Source organism: Callospermophilus lateralis, chromosome 5 (genome assembly GCF_048772815.1).
Source record: "Callospermophilus lateralis isolate mCalLat2 chromosome 5, mCalLat2.hap1, whole genome shotgun sequence".
Taxonomy (NCBI): domain Eukaryota; kingdom Metazoa; phylum Chordata; class Mammalia; order Rodentia; family Sciuridae; genus Callospermophilus; species Callospermophilus lateralis.
In genome coordinates this window covers 124833122-124849212 of record NC_135309.1, presented here as the reverse complement: position 1 = coordinate 124849212, position 16091 = coordinate 124833122, and the positions used below count along the sequence as shown (strand labels likewise).

The following is a 16091-nucleotide window of genomic DNA, read 5'->3' as shown; positions in this document are numbered from 1 at the left end:
CATAATAGAACCCAAGCTTTATGTCTTTTCATAAATATCTGCATATCAGAATTTCACCTAGGCCAGTTTCAGATCATACAGTATTTTTTCTTAAAGAACAAACAAAATATACAAATTTAGTTGAAACTAATATATTGATATATAATGACCACTGTTTTGGTCATTATCTTAACAGACATTTCTAAACAGAAAATAGGGCATAAAAGAAAACAGCATTCCTTACCAAGGGCATTTTTCTGAATGTTATATACTTGGTGTTGGGATGAATCTGGAATGTTGCCTAAAGTTTCTTGTGTGTTCAGAGATATGGGAGTTTTAGAAAATGACTGGATCAAAAGGCTCTGAATTCATCAGTAGTTTAATCCATTAATGGCTGAATGAATTACCGGGAGGAAGGTGGAACCCAGCTGGAGAAGAAGTTCACCAGAAGCGTGCCTTGGAAGGGTTTACCTTCCCTCCCTTTCTTTCTCTGCTTCCAGCTGCCATGAGCTAACAGTTTTCCTCTCCCACACTCTTTCAACATGATCTTCTGCCTCACCTCAGGTCTAAAGCAATGGAGCTAGGCCAACCACAAACTGAATCAATAGGAACTATGAGCAAAACTAAATCTTTCCAAGTTGTTCTTGTTAGGTGTTTTGGTCATAGCAACTAAAAGCTGCCTAACACTCATGGGGAAGAGTCAGGTCATGAGCACATTTAAAGAAGAGCTAGGCCCCCTAGGTAGACCTTTGAATGTATCACCTACAAATCCCCAAGAAAAATCCCAACAAAATACCTTCTATCCAATGTTGATATTTTTGAACTGGAGATGGGGAGACTTGCAACCAAAAAGAGAAAAACATATATTGTTTTTCCTATAATCCCTAACAGTGGAAATCTTACTCTATTTCTTCACTACACAACTTTGGGGCCTTTCTAAAGATACAGTTCTGTCCTGCATATTCTTTGTCAACAATTCCAATACATCTGTCTACTTCTGCCTCTAATACCTTCCTGTTCCTCCTCTGTCTTAAATCATTTGATCAGGTCATCACCACAGTCCCCTGGACAACTATACACTGTCTGCTGGAGTGACTAGCTGAGGTCTCATCCAATTCCAATTCAGTCTCCAAATGCTATGATATTTCTATAACACACGTAAGATCATTTCCATGATTTAAAATCCCCCTAAGGCCACCTATACCTGTCTGGATAATGCCCAAATTCCTTCTCTAAGCGAACAAGGATCTTTATGATCTTGCTTCTGCCTTCATTTCTGGTCTCCAATGGTTGTTAGGGAGATTACATAAAATAATGTCTGCAAAGCATTCCAAACAGAATTCAACACATAAAACTTAACTGACAATAATCATTCTTGTTATTTTCCCACTATATACCTGGCCCATATGCCTATCAAAACCAGACTTCTGTGCAGTTTCTGATCTATTCTCTTACCTGCTCCATATGATCCAAAAAGCCCACCCTCTGCCTATACATCATTCCCTACTATCTTTCTCTGGCGAGACATCCTTCAAAATTCAGTCCAATGATCATTTCTTCCATGAACATATCTGTGTCCCTCAGTCTGATTTAAATGATCTTCCTCAAACTTCCTTAGCACCTTTTCTGTTCTACTATCATAACACTCATTATTAGATCAAGCAAAGTTGACTTACTGCCATCTTCCTCCACTAGACTTAGAAGTAGTTCCTACATTGAAATACTCCAATTGTGGACCTTGGGTGTCTGACCCAGAATCTACCACAGGATAAGACATGGTCTGGTGAGTAAGTGCCCAGCTTTGATGAAATGCACGGTCAGACACGCTGAAATTGAGCCCCATTCATATCAGAACAAGTGACTTTACCTGGAGCTGTAACCTAAGCTAGAAATAGGGATCATCTCACAGGATTGTTGGGAGTAGTTTGTGAGGCAGTACTTACCAAATGTTCAATAATCAATAGGTATTATAATCATCAAGATTACTGTTTTGAGATTTTTCCCTTAATGTTTTCCTAAAGAAAACTAATTTTTGTGACCACTAATCATGATTCTTTTCACAGTATATAATTGAAGATAATTCAGGGTTTGGGTTTATTTTATCATCTATTTGGCCAAAAGATCTGATTTGATCCACCAAATAACAATGGCTAACACAGACAATCCTTTGGTTTGCTATATAGTAAGAAAAATTAAAAAGTGTCACTATATATTTTTAATATAGAGTGAGAGTATTGTTGGATTTTTTTTCCTTCCCCTGAAAATGGGAAACTCCTAAAAAAGCTACTTGAAACATACTGGTCTATGTTAACAGTTAAATCCATTCTCTTTGAATATGAATCTCTATGCAGACTCAGACAAAAGCATAACGGGGCGGATGTGTATAATCCCTGTGCATCCTCAAATCATGGTGGTTTAACTGTTGACAGGACAAATGTTTACTAAGGTCTAGCCCTGAAGAGCCAATACAGTGAGCTAGATGTTATCTCGCCTCACACATCCACACACGTGCCAGACAGATTCTGATTGCAAAGTCTGTTGTTGGTGATGGGAGAGGCAGAAAGGGCACAGCTGGATGTTTCAGATCCACAGCTGAGCTGGCAGCAGTGGTGGTTCAAGACATCTTCTCGCCTTAAAAGCTGGAATTAATCTGAGAGAGTTATTTAAAGGTGTGTTTTATTAAAGAGGCACTTTCTGACTACTGTCAAATGCTAGAGAAAAAGCCAAGGCACATCTAATTAAGATCATCTCCAAGATATTCAATTGAATTTGTTCATTACCAACAACTCACTTATCAAAAATCAGACACTAACAAAAATAGTCAGTTCCTCCAAAAGATTAAAAGTAGCACGGGGACTTATATATATATAAAAAATGTTTTTAGTGTCTGTTTTATTTTAATACCCGAAAATAATATAGGCACAAATGCCTTAAATTATGTTCATTTAAATTACAGCCCAAATTGTATACGTGACAAAAAGAATCACATAACGGTTTGATGGAGATATTAGAGGGATACCATGCACTTGACATTCTTAACTAAAAGGAAGGCTGAATATCATCATTCCCTCCCTCTCCCATCAAATAAAGCACCCACTCCATCAAGAGTTCTCAAACTACCAGGAAAATACATTTGAGCATTCTAAGTGTGGTTTTAAAAGGGTGTCCTCCTTTTTCTTTTGTACCAGACAGGGTTCTAATGCTAAACAAGATAAGAGCAATACCCTGGAAGGATTCTGATAATTCACAGAATTGAGAAAAAGGCTAAAGAACTGCAACAATGAAAACAGCCCAGGTTATAAGGCAGCAAGCACTATGGGCTCAGGAGCTGTCGCCGACAGCAACTGCCCGACACCCTGTGCCAAACTGCACCACAGCCAGGAGGGTGCCCTCTGAAGGCTTTAGCAATGGGCTATGGAGCTTCAGTACCCAGCTAGCTAAGCTAGGGCCATGACTGCCAGGAAATTGAGAAAAAAAAAAAAAATCATCCCCTACTCCAGGATTGAAAAGGGGCCCTGACTCCACACTGTGGGAAAATCCACATTGTAGGATGTTCCCCAAAGTATTCATTTGCAGGGCAGCCAAAACCAGCAACAACTATACATTTTATCCTTTGGTTCATGAGAGAAGCAGACTTATCTTTTACTACAATTTAAAGACATATACTAGTCAAAACAATATTTGTTCATCTTGTACTTCAATAAACCTACTCTGATGGAAAATGCTTAGAGAAGTCAGGTTGATTCCTGGCAGAGGGCAGGTGGAGAGCTAGTAGAAAATATGGCCTGGATTTTCCTGAGCAAACAGGTTTTGCCCTCTTAGTGTCCCACTTGTGAGCTGCTATTTAACACTTAGTGCTCCCATTCTATGGGCATTCCCTTCTTCCTTCCCATACTTCTCAAATAAACTATTACATGTAAGAAGAGGTGGGCAGGTTGTGTACATGGAGGAGGAAAATGCCTGACAGCTCCTGTGTTCATACATGCATATTCTTGCTTTCCTTTCAACTTCAGTATCTTATAGGAGGAAAATGGGCCAGGGCATACTTGGAGCCCTGTTTAGCACCTAGCTATTGTAAATTAGAAACAAAAGCACAGTGGGGTAGTCTGAACAATTGTTTGTCACTAGAAACATAGATATAAATTCCCTTAAACTACTTAAGGATGTGTGATTGGGATTATATTTTCTTTTTTAAATAAAACCACTATGCTTTTCAACATGTTTATCTAAGTAATGTATAATCCTTCAAGCCTCCCTGCTCCAATTTGCAAATCACACCATAATAAGGAAGCAACTATCACAACAAAAAACTACTCACTTGGAACATGCAAAAAAAGAAGGAAAAAAAGAGCAATCATATTTATGGTTAGCAAAAGTAAAACATGGTTCTTGGCTAACAAATTCAACTTTCCCCACAGAATAAAATCTGAAGGCTTGCAGTAAATTGTCACATTAAAGAAGAAATAGTGGGAGAACAGAGTAGAAGGCAAATGATTAGATGAAAGAAGATATCTTTTTAAAAAAGGACATCATGCCTCATTTGTTTAGTGAATCTGTGGAAATAATGATATTTTGTACAAGGAATTATGACTCCAGCCTGGACAGACTCTGCAGATCCCCAAGGCTCTCCGTAACTGAGAAGAGAACTACTCAGGAGTCTTTCATTTGTGTTTAAAAAGACCCTCAAGAAAATCATTCACAGACAAATTAATGTTTGCCAGAGATACAATATTCAATGCCAAAAAGAGTTAAGAAAAATGTATTTGAGAGAATCAGGGTTCATATGACAACCATACAAGGATATTACCAGAAAAAAGCAAAAATTCTCTATGTAAAAAAATGAAATAAAGAATTTTAGTCTTAAAAGAATTCTGCATGTGTTAAAGTAAAACCTCACTGTCATATAATCTGGGGGCAGGGATTGGGTGGAGGATTTTTAAATTGCCATGAGATTATCTTAACCAACAGGACTTTCAAAGCAAATTATACGATAAAAACAATAGCTTTATCTTCAGTCCTAATCATTTTAAATTTCTTATCAATTAATAATTTCTCTGTGCCCAAAAGAGCACAGAGATTTAGAAGAGCTGTGGATATAGCTCAGTTGGTAGAGTGCTTGCCTTATATGCATAAGGTCCTGGGTTCAATTCCCAGCACCACAAAAAATAATAATAATAATGAGATTTTGAACTAATATATCACATGATGTTAAATTTTACTTCTTATATGCTTTTTTATTTAAGCCACATTTAAGTTCTTCACAGAAAAAAACTGAGAAGTGAATTAGCCAAACAATTAAAGGATGCACAGCAAATAAAGGGGCAAAAAATATAAATCACATTCAACTCAGGCTAATTTTGGATTTCAAACTTTCAAGGACTGAGGGTGAACACTAAATAACTATGATAACCTGGCCTGAGGGATGATATGGTCTCAGCAGCATGAATGTTGCAGTGAATCTCATCTTGAAAACTTCTAATGTTTAATTAAAAGTACCCAATATTTACTTTAAGTAGACAATAAGATTTTAAAAAAAAGATTTAGGACACAAAATGCACAATACTAAAATATCAACTCCTACTGATAATTAGTTGTACTTTAAATATGGGCACTTCTCAGTTATACTACAATTCCCAACAACTTATTATTCCTAAACCACCTGGGGCATCATTACTAAATAAACACATAAAAAGAGGGTCACAAACAGAAGAAAAGTATAATTCAAAGATAATCTTTCATAGAAAAAGGACTCAAAATGCCCAGAATATATATGAGCTGGGTGGGGCCGAGGAGGTGGCTACTATCCAGGACATGTCCTAGAAACCACTCACTGTGGGCTCCACTAGCCGTTGTGATGCTTATCTTCACTTGTGTGTCCTGGGTCTCTACACTTTCTCCAGCCCACACCAGTGCTGAGAGGCCCCTGTGGATCCCACTGATGGGCACTTATGCCTGCTGGCTTCTAGTTAGATGTGGCAGATTAAAGTCACCAGCAAGAGAAGGCATTCAGAGAATGAAATTGAGTTACTCTGACTTCCTACTTGTGAGGCCAAGAAGGGCTCCCTGCATCCCCTGAGCAGGAATCACATCCCTTATCAGGTGAACCCTCTACTAAGCCTTCTCTGACTCTGGGGTCCAAAAAGAGCTCTCTCTTTTTTTTGCTATCTGGGGACAAGGGGTAGGTTCTGGGTGCCCTGTCTACACTTTCGTAAATGATAGTCCTATTAGTTAACTCTCCTAAAATTACCAATTTGAAAATGCCATCTATTTCCTGACAGAACCCTAAAGAGTAGAAATGAAATAAAATCAAGGATGATGCCTAGATTTGGAACTTAAACAACAAAGGAATTAAGGTTTGGGGATAATGGGATTGGAAAAATTTGAGTTGAGATACATCTGAGATGTCTATTTTATGAGACATCCACATGAAAATGTCAAGTATAAGGGCTGATAATTGAGCCTGGAGATCTAAGAAAGAGGTCACAGTTGAAGATACAAATATGAAAATCACTGGATGGTTGACGGGGGAATGAGAGAGCTCGTATGCATGGAGTGAGATTCTTGGTATGTTTGCATAGAAAAGACTGTATTTGCTTTGGCAAATTTAAGTGATCAAAGCTAGAAACATAAAGATTATCTTATAGAACCCATTATTCTAGTTATAAACCAAGTAAATCCAGGCTGGGATTATGGCTCAGCGGTAGAGTGTTCACCTAGCACATGCGAGGCCCTGGGTTTGATCCTTGGCACCACAAAAAATAAGTAAAATAAAGGTTAAAAAAAATAAACCAAACAAATCATAGCAATAACTTTTAATAGGGACTTTAACATTTAGTCTTATTAGCACTTAAAAATTTAACTTACATTTGCAAACTTAATATATTCTATTTTCTTCTTAAAGTGCTTCAAACACTTCAAAAATGTTTCCAATTATTAACTTCTTAAAACTCCAGCAAATTAAACACAAAACTTGGTGAATCTAGAGTTCACAAATATTCCACTTCTAAATACAAAAACATTTATACGAACAATCATACTAAATCACTTATTCAACTTGATAATTATAACAATCAAATATTATTTTCAAACCAAAGTTTCAATACTGTGCCATTTGCCTCATAATTTTTCTCCATAATTCTACATTTCAAAACTTAACAGTCATGATTTGGATTCTTCCCCACCATACTGATCAGTCATGTGGATAATTCTTTTTCAAGTCACTACAACATAAATATCATGCCTCAAACATGGTATGGTTGGTGGCATGAACCCTAGACTCAAGTAACCTATGACCTAATTTTCATCTGAAATTTGGATCAGCAACATCCGTCCTAGGTTGTACCTAAATCATTTCACTAGTAAATTTTGCATTTCTTTGTCATTTTAATGTCTTCATCTCTAGCTCTAAGAGGACACTGAAGTCAACACTGTGGGACGAACTGTCCTGCTCTGCTCAAAACAACAATCCCTCCACGAGGCCATACCCTTCAACCTGCTCAACAAGATGGTTAAAGCAGCCCTCTGCTCCGGTCCTGCACCAAGTTTCTCCTTATCATTGGGTATCCCCACAAGCATATATTATACTGCTTGCTATTCCATCCTGCCTAGAGAAAGAGAAGAGAAGAAAAGAAAGAAGGAAGAAAAGAGAAGGAGAAGGACAGAGAGGAGAAAAAGAAAACAACAGACAGCAATAAAACAAACTGAGAAAAATCAATGAAATCAAACAATTTTTTGAAAAGATAACAAAACTGACAAAACTTTAGCTATAAGAACTAAGAAAAGAGAAACATCAAATTACTAAAAACAGAAATTAAAATGGGACATTACTATTGATTCTACAGAAATACCGACTATACTAGAGTGCTGTGAACAATTATTCTCCCACAAATTATATAAAATTTAGCTGAACTAGACAAATTTCTAGAAACGCAAACCAACTAGGACTAAATTGTGACGAAACTGAAAATATGAATAGACCTATACCTAATAAAAACATTGGAAAAGTAGTCAACAATCTGATAAAATCCAACATCACTGGAAGATTCTATCACACATTTAAATAAGTACTAATATTAATACTCCTCAAAATTTCCCCCCAAAACTGAAAAAACACTGATGCAAAAACTACCAACAATGTATTAGCAAATCAAATTCAATAACATATTTTTTAAAAGTACACACTTTTACCAAGTGCAATATATTCCTTAAATGCAAGGATGGTTCAATATATAAAAATCTATTAATTTAATGTGCTACTTTAATGAAATGAAGGACAAAAGCCACATGATCATTTAATTGATACAGAAAAAACATTTGACAAAATTCAACATCCTTTCATGATTAAACTAACACACTTCTCCTCCCCTCCTTATTACTCCCCCAACCCTCAAAATTAGGCAAAGAAAAGGACTATTTCAACATGATAAAATCCATACATGAAAAAACCAGGGTGACCACCAAACTCAATGATGAAAGACTTAAAACTTATCTTCTAAGATCAAAAACAAGGGAAGGACACATACTTTTACCACTTCTATTCCACCTATAACTGGAAGTCCTAGCTAAAGCATTTAGGAAAAATAAATTAAAGTTATATAAATTAAAAAGAAAGAAGTAAAATTGGTCTCCGTAGATGATATAAGGTAGTTGCATATCTGTGTACTAAGAGTGAATACTCTGAAAAGGAAATTATGAAAACAATCCCATTTATAATAGCATGTAAAAGGATAAAAGACATGGGAATTAATTTAACTGAAGAGACGAAAAACATGTGCAAAGAAAACAAGTACTGGGGCTGGACCTGGGGCTCAGTGGCAAAGCACCTACCTTGCACATGTGAGGCACTGGGTTCGATCCTCAGCACCACATAAAAATAAATAAACAAAATATTTTGTCTGTGTATAACTAAAAAATACTTTTAAAAAAGAAAACAAGTGTGGAAAGAATTAAAACATAAATGAAAACAATCCCACGTGCTCTGACTAGAAGACAATATTGACCTATAATCTATAGATTCAATGCAATCCCTGTCAAAATTCCTATGATTTTTTTTCCAGCAATAGACAAACTCATCCTAAAATTCGTATGCAATCTCAAGGGATCATAGATGGACAAAACAACTTGAAAATTAAAAACAAAGCTGGAAGACTCATTTTCAGCTTTTAAAACAAAACTGTACTAATAAAAATAGTGTAATGTCACCATAAAGATAGACATATAGACCAAAGCACATATTAGGAAACCCAGAAATAAACCCTCTAATGTGTGGTCAAATAATTTTTGACAAGAGTGTCAAGACCATTCAATGTGAAAAAGACGTTTTCCCCCCAACAAATAATGTTGGGAAAACTGAATATACACACGTGCAAAAGAATGATTTTAACCTATTTCCTAGCATCATATATAAAAGCTAACTCAAAATGGAAAAAGTTCTAAATATAAGGCTTAAAACTATAAAACTCTTAGAAGAAGACAGAGCAGAAGCTTTATGATATTGGATATGGCAAAAATTTCCTACTAGATATAACAACAAAGACACAGGGGACAAAAGGAAAAAAGACAAATTGGACTTAATGACAATTAAAATATTTTATGCACAAAAAGAAAATATCAACAATGTAAAAAGGCAACCCATAGCAAAGGAAAAATACTTGCAAATCATACATCTTATAAGAGATTAATATCCAGAATGTATAGAGAACTCCTAAACCTCAACAAAAACAGAAATTAAACAATGCTATTTAAAAATGGGCAAAGGATCCAAATGGTTGTTTCTCCAAAGATATACAAAGAGACGGCAAGTACATGAAAAGTGGCTCATCACAAGGGCTGGGGTTGTGGCTCACTGTGGAGTGCTTGCTTAGCATGTGTGAGGCACTGGGTTCAATCCTACCCCCCCCCCACAAAAAAAAAAAAAAAAAACTAAATAAACAAAATAAAGGTATTGTGTCCATCTAAAACTAAAAATATTCAAAAAAAAAGTGGCTCATCATAATCACCTCCAAAAAGCCTCACCTCTTAATAACATCATATTGAATCTTAGGATCCAACTTTATTTAAGAATTGTGAGGGGACACACACTATCAAACTATAACAACTACTGAAAACAAACAAACAAACCAGAAAATAACCAGTGTTGATAAGAATGTTGAGAAATGGAAAGCCTTGTGCATTGTGGGTAGTAATGTACATTGGCATAAGCACTATGGAAAACAATGTGGCGGTTCCTCAACAAATTACAAATTGAATTGTCCTATGATCCAGTTATGTCACTTCATAAAGTATATACCCAAAAGAATTGAAAGCATGGTCTCAAAGAGATATTTGTACACTTGTGTTCACAGTAACATTATTCACAATAGCTAAAACATGGAAGCAAACCCCAAATGCACTGCCATGTGTACAATGGAATTTTAGTTAACCTCAAGAAGAAAGGAAGTTCTGGCGTATGTTACAACATGCATCAACCCTGAGTATATGAACCTAAGTGAAATAACTCAGCCTCAAAAAAAGTCAATACTGTATGATTTTATTCATAAGAGATGCTTTTGGAGACAAAGTAGGATGGTGTGTTGCAGGGTACAGGGAAGAAGGACATGGGGACTTATTGAATTATGAGTTTAGAATTTCAGTTTGTAAGATAAGAAGTCATGGAGATAGATGTTGGTAATAGTTGTACATTGTTATGAATGTATTTTCTATCACTGAACTGTACATTTAAAAGGGTTAATATGGTAAATTTTATGTTCTTTGCATTTTACTACTATTTAAAAAATGGGGGGGGGGGGAACCCCTGCATAACTTATCACATACCTATTCCTCCTGAAACTTTCCTTCTCTCAGCAACTCCATTTTTTTTTTCAGCTGCTCAAGCCAAAAACTCTAGAATGATCCTTGGCATCTCTTTTTCTCTAAATCCACACATTCAATCCATCAGGGAAATCTGTCAGCAACAACTTCAAAATATATCCAGAATCCAACTACTTCTCACCACCTCTACCCTTACCACTCTGGTCTAAGCCACTAGCATCTTTTGTCTTGATTACTGCAAGAGCCTTATAAACTGGCTCTCCGCTTCCACTCTAACCTCCCTATAGTCTATTTACAGCACAGCAGTCAGAGCAACCATATTAAAATATGTCAGATCACATCTCTTTTCAACTTAAAATTCTCCAAAGGTTCCCCATCTCAGTCATGATGAAAATCAAGGAACTTTTATTAAATTACAAGGTCCTCTAATATCTTCTACTACCTTCATCCTCTCTCTATCCATCGCGTTACTGGGGTTCAAAAAAACGATACCCATGAAGCACAACCTTTAAGCATGCTGAGTACTTTGAACTGAAGGATAGTGGAAGGCCGAGGTCTCTCTTTCTGTTCTGCTGTCTCTTGCTCCTCATTCTCCCCATTGGCAAGTCATAGAAACCAGAATTTCCTTTTCCCAAGGCAGATTGTAGAAACTAGAATTCCTTTTACCCAAAGCAAGCCATAAAGCCTAAAAATATTATTTTAACATTCCACTGCCTTCTGTTGATGAAACTCTATACTGTATCCATATTTTTCTTGAATGGAATGAATATATATCCTTTTAAATCCTATCCTATTAAGATTTGGCATACCTTGTATCAGTTCTTCTCTTCCTCTAAAATTTTATCTCTAAGGACATGCTAATGACAAAGAGGGGGAATCTTAGGCTACAACCTAAAGCTTTTCAACTTTTACAAATCAGGTAGAAGAGGAGAAAACAGTCAGTCTGGCGGTAGAAAACCGGGTTATGAAAGTCAAGAAAAGTTGTGCTTAGGGAGGAGGTAGAGCCCTGTTCAGGGCACATGCCTGTAATCCCAGAGACTCAAAAGACTGAGTCCAAGACCAGCCTCAGCAACTTAGTGAGACTCCCTCAAAACAAAAGGGGGGAGGGCTTTTTAAAAAGGGCTGTGGTTGTAGTTCAGTGGTAAAGCATCCATAGATTAAATCTCCAGTACAAAAAAAAAAAAAAAGGGAAGGAGGTAAATACCTCTGATGAATACTTTGAGAAGTTAAGTAAGATCAGAAGACACAGACAACTCATATCTGGGAATATGGAGGATGCCAGTTGTGATGATGAAATGATGATGTTAATGCAGTGGTGCCTACGGAAATCATGGTTTGTATTTAGCTCCAGTGACACTCTTTTCACTTGACAGCTTTCATCTGGCCATTCCTGCCATTCCCACAGCTTTGGAAATATTGATTATTTCCAAATCCTAAGATTGGCTTCAATCTCTCTCTAGAGAACCAAATTAAGGCCAATTTATATATCTATATCTAGATCGCACTTAGGTGCTCAAACTAACAAAAAACAAAATTCAGTATTTATCCTACCATTTACAGTAAACCACTTTTATCCCCACACTGTAATTCCTATTTTAACAAATAGCATCATCATCCAAAATACCATCCAAAGCGAGAAATCTACCATCCTAAAGCTTTCATGTTGCTGATAATTCATGAGGCACAGTGTTTATGTTAATTATACCTATTAAATTTTTGTTCAATAAATATATATACACTCTATTGTTCTGCAAAAAAGTCTTCATCAGTTTTGCTAGAACTGTAACTATCTGAGCACAAGAATCGTACCTAGCACATCATAGGTTTTCAATAAATAATTGATAACTGAGGTAGCTTATACGCCTCTTTTATAAATTGTCCAGATTTATGTTTATAAAATTAATTTGTTTTACCTCAATAGCATGATTAAATTTAAAGAAGAAAAAAAAACAAATTGAATAATTTGGGGCTTGGATATCCTGGATAATAACAACCACAGATAAAAAGATCCTAAAATAGAAAGTTCTATTGGATTTAGGCATCCTTTGGGAGACTATGGTAGTGAATACTGTAGAATCCTGCTTGCCACACATTGGAATTATTATCTTCTACAATCCTTTCTTGTATACTCAGGCTTTTGTGACAATTCATTTCCCCTTCATAACTTACTCTATACTGTTTAAAACTCATAACTTCATTAGATGAACATGAGCATTTCTAAGGCAGACAAAATACATGACATAAATTAATGGCTTTTCCTTTTCAAAGGCACAGACCCAATGAGATGTTCATCCTGAACAAGAAGAGATAAGTCATTACTGGGTAAACAGGCAAAGAGAAGGAATGACAAAAACGAAAGTATCATGGCCCCTCCTTTCTCCTTCATTTTATGAGACCCAGCAACACAGTCTTGACCTTGATAACCTCTATAGAACCTTGCCAGGAGAACACAAAAAAGGCCTCAGAAGTATTTGGCCCCAAAACAGTTTTGAATCAAGTTAGAGAAAGTTATGAAACTCACAGTTGTCATACTTGACTTGCATCCAGAAACACAATTCAAATGAAGCATGTAGTCTAAATGGTTGATGGTTTTCAGCTGGACATACTTTCTAGCCACCTAAAATGAAAAATCTTTCTAATCTCACTCCAATACACACATATATGTGTGTGTGAGGTAAGAGTGTGTGTGTGTGTGTGTGTGTGTGTGTATGTGTGTGTACACATACAAATACACATACACATATTACATATTTGGCCAGGTCAAAAATGTTTTTATATATATTTGTGTGTGTATGTGTGTGTGTGTGTGTGTGTGTGTGTGTGTGTGTTTAAAAATTTGTATATATATACATATACACACTACTGTGGCAAAGTGAGGAGAATCAGAGGTAACATAGTTTTGTCACTGATATTTATAGATTAAAAACTGTCTAGAAGGCCAAAACTTGGGAAGAATTTACTTCAGCATACCTGATACATTGTACACACAAAATGAATTGTCTTTGATCTAACTCCTACCACTGGGGAGTTTAACCTTTTGCTGAATGAACTTCCCAAGAAGAACAGCTGAAGAGTTCATGTCATGCTCTTTGGAATCCCAAAGGGCTAGCCTGCACAGTGAGGGGATCCACAAAGTAGGGTGTCTCAGTCTTGCCCTACTAGTAGACAGCAAAGACGTGGAAACATCTCTTGAGACATTTATTTACTCAGAAAACAAATTCACGTTTCTTTTGTCCAAGAGGTGACATCTTATTCCTCAAGGCCCAGGGTCCCTAACTCTTTCCCATTTCAGACTCACACTACCCCTGAACTCTCAAGTACTTAGCTCCTGCTGCTAATGTACCACCGCTATAGAGCCAGATGTATACTGAATATTCATTTATGGGTTAACTTTAAGTCACTCTTTATCCCAGTTGGTATCATTGTGCCTGCACACAGTACGTTTGTGAAATGTGTAAATCAGTGGATAAAATTCATTATAACCAGTCTCAAGAAAATTGAGTACATCAGTTAAAAACAGCCCAAAATTGAGATTAATGGAAAATATGAAGGTTTTAGCCTTTTTTTAAATTGTGCATACACCTTCGATTCAACTAAATATATTCTAATCAGTAATTCATTTAAATATTTCACAAAGATCTGAAACAATATTTCTTGTCTTAGGCTTTAAAAAACATTTTATAAGAATGAGAGGCAGAAGAGATCATTTAAAGATCTGTTTTAAAAAGAAATAAAAGATTGAACAAGACACATACACTTACATACTACCAGTAACTACTCCTTGAGCACAAAAACGAAAGCCATTAATTGCCTGAATCTGTGGCCCACTGTATTCAATTTATATTTAAAAAAAAAAAAAAGAAAAAGAAAAAGAGAGAGAGAGAGACAGAGAGAGAACTAGAGCTGCTTGAAAGCTTTGAGAACCATCAATCTTGAATCAGAGCTGTATTTCCTTCTAACAAACCCCACCAACATAATTGGGGTTCTCAAAAACATCAAGGAAACTGCACCATAGGCTTGGGCAGGAACACTCTCTTAAGATAGGATCATTGTCAACAAAAAGAAAATTAAAATTTGATTCCAGATAATCATCAATAAAACTATGGAATAAAATGAATCTAATCTTTATTCATCTGGACTCATGCCAAAACGCTAACAAAAGAATTTTAAAAGGGTACAAAACATGGTGAAGGTTTAAATAGCTACCAATGCAACCCAAGGTCACACAGTCACTTCACAGGCTAGAAAAGGAAATAATGTGCTATTCTTATTCATCTGAATGTTGGTCCAATCTGGTATTTCAGGAGACTTTCTTTATTATCTTTAGTCCACTTAGAAGCACAAATAGACATCCCCTTAGTTCGAGTTTTTCCTCTATTTTTTGATATCTAAAGTAATACTTGCAATAATTCATTCAATATAAAATGTATGAAGGAAAAAAAATAAAAGCCCCCCCATATGCTATAAACCTCCTAGAGAAAATAAGTGGTCAATTTCTCAACTTTTATATGCATATACTAGTGTATAGAAAAGAAAAAAGATGTATAAATCAAAAATGGGATCATATTATGCATACAGTTATACAATTAGTTCACTGTTTTTCTAATATGTTATAGACAATTCTTTTGTGTCATACACAGTTCTACCTGCTTCTTTTCATCTCAGCATAGTATTTTACTGGATAACCACTCGAAATTTTATCAGTCAACAACTGGCAACTAATATAAGATGAATTTTAAGTTATATAGAGTTTAGATTTTTAGAGCTAGAAAAGTCCTTACAGTATGTGTTATAGAATCCAAGGTTCTTACCATCAATAAAAATACTGAAGCCCATTCAAGGAGCTCACAGATTTTCTTGGTGACAGCTCACTCCACTACTCAGAAGCTGAGAGCTTAAACCCTCCAGCCAGACTACTGGTTCTGATTCCCAGCTCCATCATACTTTGCAGCTGAATTACCTCTGCCAAGTCACTTACATTCCTTGAAAGTCATCTCATCTCAGTAATAGGACTAATAATACAGGTACTGTCAGGATTACTTTAGTTATAAGGTATAGTACTTGGAATAGTGTCTTGGCAAGAAAGCACTAAGTAATGTTTTTATTGTTACTAATCTGTGGTACTTATTAAGATTCTGTTCTTGGTGTGGGTAGAACAGGAAACACAAATTTTGGGGTTGTTATTCAAGATTTTTGTATTTGCAATGCTATTTCCTGATTATTCCCTAACTATTAACATATGAAATGGCAAAAAAAGGTACAGTGGGATAAACTGAACTATGGATTGCAAAGGTCTTATGTGA

General features: G+C 35.9%; 1 protein-coding gene and 1 non-coding gene across 2 annotated transcripts in view; one reads left to right on the top strand and one right to left on the bottom strand.

Annotated features, from left to right (window-relative positions):
• Arl15 (ARF like GTPase 15) overlaps window positions 1-16091 on the bottom strand; it is a 386392-nt gene that overhangs the window by 261114 nt on the left and 109187 nt on the right. The gene's annotated exons all lie outside the window — the stretch shown is intronic.
• Trnai-uau (transfer RNA isoleucine (anticodon UAU)) lies at window positions 5068-5141 on the top strand. The gene has a single exon. It is a non-coding gene; the product is annotated as a tRNA-Ile (tRNA).